Genomic DNA, 4958 nt, shown 5'->3' with positions numbered 1-4958 from the left:
AGTCGCCTGATCATCGTCAGGCGGGTGCAATGTTTAAATTGCATCGGTTGTCACGTAAAGCAGGACTTCCGTGCCTCACGTGAGGTGATCCCTGTCCGTGTTGTGTTGACAACACGAAGCGAGTAAAAAGGGATGTCTATTACCTTTCTTCGCCCTGGGGAAGGGTTCGCATCTCAATCGAGATGCGCGTTGCGATTGACGTTTTGCAATCGATTTACAGGTGCCATGGGCGCATGTTTTCCGATGGACCTTCTGATTTATCGGATGGGTCTCGTCATACTTACGGACGAGGCTCTCAACGTCAACAACCACCTGGAAACGAGGCTCCCAGCTGTCAAGTGAAGGTGGATAAACCGCGCCAGCGCACAAGATAACTCGTTCGCTGCCCCTAGAGTCGAAATTCGACAAACTCGATCACTTCCTCCATTATTTGGAGGAGGGACTTGATCACGAGCGCGGTAAGCGTCGCTCGTTGGAGCAAACGGTGCAGGATCACTATATCGAACGGTTGGAAGACCGTTCGAAGAGTGCGTACTCCATCTTGGAGTACGGACGGAATTATCACGCTCTTCGTGATGAGCTGTCGTCAGCTCATCGCGGTTTCGCTGATCTTCGGACTCGACGGGAGAATCGCCAGATCCAACATGAAAATCTGGTTCGTGACCACAAGGTCCTTCTAGGGATTATTGAAAAGCTTGGTCAGAATCTGCGTACTGATGGTTAGGGCGGAGCCGACCAACATAAAACGTAGGATGCGTTCGCATCCTACGTGGCAATTCTATTGTGTACGCATTGCCTCTTCGATGCAGTACACGGAAAGGCCCAATGAACTTGAGTAGTACCCACATTAGTGACTACACGCTTAGGTAAGTTTACCGTAGAGAGTAGTACTAGGTCATTAATTTAAATGAAAGAACATTTGCTCGTCCATGTTTGTCTGCGTTCCGTTTCAGACGGTATACTGCGTTAGCAATGGAATCCTTTACGAAATGAATTACTGATTCTCGAGCCAGCAGAAATTCCTCTGCTGACTCGTTTGTTTTATCTTTTTCATACGCTTTGTGCGCACTGCCATGAGATCTTACTCATCTTCGATATCGATTGTTTTGACATCAACGTTATTCGCGTCGTTGGTTACTTCGACGCGTAATGAGCATGAACCAGAAATGGCTTTGCTTGTGCGAGCCCCCCCCTTCAAGTAGAGGATCCCTTTAAGTGGATGGGTATGCGTGGATGGCGTAAGCCATTCACGAAGAACGGTGTATGCGTTGTAGAGGCATGCACCGAATCATTGATGGCGAATTTCACCATTGGTAAAACTTGCTCCAATTCGGATACGATTGGACGTAACCTCGAAGTATCTCTTCGAGGACGCGATTAACGCGTTCCGTCTGACCACCTGTCTCTGGATATTTGATCAGAAGTTGACATAGTCAGCCGTGTTCCGAGAGATCGGAACACGGATTGCCAAAGCTCCACGGGATAACCGCGGAATTTTAATACCGTGTCGATAAAGACACGGGCACAGCCCGCAGCCTTGATCGACTCTGGTACTGCAACAAGATGTACCATCTTGCTGAATCTGTCTACAAAAACAAGGATCCATTGTTTTTGTGATCGCCTTCGGGAAATTCGAAGACGAAGTCCACTGCCAACATTCTGGCGGAAGTGGAACTGAAGGTTCCCTATCCCATCGAGCAACCAGAAGGGGGCCGAAATGCTGGCGACAGCTCTTGTTAAAGGTTAGGCACGAGGTGCAACTTCTCCGTGATAGTCTCATTTTGAATCCGAAAAAATTAGCGGTGTCCGATCCCGTCTTTTGACGCAAGCGTCAACCACCTCGATAAGAGGGACCGCTGGACATCCTGATAATGCAGAAATCTATGGCACAGCCGTCGTTATCAGCTTAAGCGCCTCCAAATCAGCTGGGACGGATCCCGATTTGTCTCAAGGAAAGCGAATTAAATCACTGTGTGTGCGCACATTGCGCAGAGGTTTACCGTGTAAGCAAGACCCTACCAAGACCAGAAATTATCCGATAAAATATGGACGCGATTTGGACTTAAAGCCGCAAAAACAACATTTGAAGGTAGATTTTGGCATTTCGTAAGACTCGGTCACCGACCGCATAATAATAAACACTGCTGGTGGCTTTATCAACCGCTTGTTCGTTTTGTTTGTCTTCGCTATCAGCTATCGCGTCAAGCCCATGTCGTTCGTTCGTTGACCTGTTTGCAAGAAGTGACAGGGTTGATATCAGCAAGCCGATCGGCAATGTTACCCCCACCAAGCCATGGGCCACGAAGTGTTAGCATGAAAGAAACGCGTTGGTGTGTGAAGTTGTTCACATACAACGGATTATAGCCTGTAGAGTTATTAATAGCGTTATTTTACTCAAGCTCAACAAAAGGAAGTTTGTGCTCCAGCGCATAGAGCCGCTGGTCTTCTCTCGACCGACATGACCGCTAAAATCAGCATCATGTGCTCCATTGAAAATTCAAAATTTATATACCATCCGTGCAATAGCTTGAAGGCCTCATCGATAGAGCACTCGTGTAAAACCGCGCTTAATCGAGCCGATAACTAAATGTTCGAATCTTAAAGCTCATTTCTTGAAGAGCCCGTAGCATCTACACCTTGTTCATCCGTGGCATAAGCCGCAAAGATAAAGTCAGTGACTGGGCAAATACAGAGCCGTGACATGAGTTAGCTCATAATAAGGTCTGCGCGCGAACACACCAGCCAAAGTATTTTGCTTTCCTGGCTTATACTTCACCTAGAAGTATATTATGCAAAGAATGAAAGTCACCGGGTCGTCCTTTTTTAGAGATAAGGCGACTGAGTCGCAGTGCGTATATACGCATGATCGCAAATACTGGGAGCCAAGCTTAGTTGGCAAGGCTAAACCATGCATTAATTTTGTTGGTATTTATGAACCGGCCAATCTACTATGGCTTCACCGTAGCAAGATCCGCTTTAAGTCCTCGCTTTTCTATAAAGTACTGTAAGAAGGCGATATGTTTTGCACCGAGGATGCGTTTTATGCGTTTCGATATAACTTGTTGGTGCGCATGCACGCAAGCATAGCTCGTAAATAGTCTATGGGGTAATGCACATCCTACCGACTCTGCTCCGAATGGCTATGGACATATATAATATCTAAAATACATTTCTGTACAAAATCTCTCTAAGGTCAGAACAGTTTCGTCACCAGATATTTGTAGACGCCGGGGCATTAAAATTCCAAAGGGACACAACTTATTTGTGCGCATACAGCTCGTAAACGGGTGGTTCTCTAAATTTTATCGGCTCTATTCTGCACGACTGTTGACGGACATGTCTTCAAAGTAAATTTGTGCATAGCCTCTGTGAGGGCGGAATAGTTGCGTTACTATACGGTTGAAAGTAGTCGGGGCATTAAAAAGCCCTTGTGACATTACCATCCACTCCCATAGCATGCCGCTTGGGCTGCTAATCGCTGTAAGCGAGATGTCACTAGCTCGGGTGATAGATTGATAATGACCATTGGCTAAGTCGAGCGCACTGTACATCGTACATCCCACCGTATTCCTCTAAAGAACGTCCTTCGTGCATCTGGGTAATTACATCCTTGATGACTCGCTCAGTATTACTCAACGGAGTCCGTGCTGTTTACCAACAAATAATGAGCCACGCTCACTAATAATGTTCTCAATATTGTGGTTACTTTACTCAGATATTTCAATGTCTAACACACTGAAAGATTCATTCGTTGGCTCACGCCAAGTTCGCTTTTGTTGTGGATTCATGACTCTTCAGAGCCTCGCTTGGAATATTGCGCCTGGAACCTAGGTCTTTGACCTCCAATCAATCCATGGTTCATGGCGTTCAAGCCAAGCCATGCCGAGGATGAGATCATATCTCGAATCCATATCAAGGACGAGACAGTGTTCCATACTGTCAAAGTCCAGAAATTCAATACCCAACTTCAAAAGAGAACTTCAAGTTGTGAATAGCATTAAAACATTCGTAAAAGTTAAATACGAAGCACTTACACCCGGCTTGTCCGTTGCGAAACGCGTGCAATGCTCGAAAAAGCAATAACTCCACCTCATACGAAAAATCTGGTACGGTGCGGGAAAATGCAGATACCCAGTATGAATTATAACTACGGAAATTAGTATAGGAAATTAAACAGGTGATGTCAGTTACGGAATTATAAGCATAGTATAGATATAAAGTGCATGTTGTTATATAGTTATTATATAGCCTTCTGGGGTAGAATTAGGCTGTGCGGGATATCTAGGAGGTAAATGCCAACAGAGCCCAGCCCCAAAGAGCTCTGTGCTTAATAGCTTGGGGCGTGAATACTAGTCCGGCTTAATAGTCGCGAGAGCGATTGTTAAGGGCTTCGATAAACAATGGTCAATTTTAATTGATTCAGGAACTATTTGCAATTATGCTCGATGTCGTTCCCTTGAAGAGAAAGAGCGATACGCTGAAGCGTTTTAAAGCGCATGAATATGATTCGATTATTATTCGCTTAGCGACTGAAAGTCGTCTCACCGTACCTAAAGTTTCTTGTCTGTCCTGATCGAGGCTTAAAACCATGAGTTTTTGCGTATTAGATGAAGCCGATGTGCTTAAAGAGATTATACGGTAAACAGGCGTACTAACATGTAAGGTCTTAGAGTTGAACTCCACGCGTAGCGCTGTGACAACTGCCTCTCCAATCGTAACGGGATGAGATCGGTATAATTCCGTCCTGGCGTCGCCCTCATTGATTCCCCCATTAAGACAGATACTAAATTTTCTGATCGCACTGAGTCTTGATGCATAGCGGCAATAAAAGTTCTCAACTCCTGGATATAGTCCTCTAGGGCTCGTTTAAACTGACGAGGTGCTATGAGTCGTGATCGCGTACGAAAAGCCTGATCAGGCGGTGCAAACATGCTGACCATTTGCTGCTTAAGCGAAGT

The sequence above is a fragment of the Bremia lactucae genome, linkage group LG16 (genome assembly GCF_004359215.1).
Source record: "Bremia lactucae strain SF5 linkage group LG16, whole genome shotgun sequence".
Taxonomy (NCBI): Eukaryota; Oomycota; class Peronosporomycetes; order Peronosporales; family Peronosporaceae; genus Bremia; species Bremia lactucae.
The sequence above is the reverse complement of the archived record's forward strand: the minus strand, read 5'-3'. Positions refer to the sequence as shown.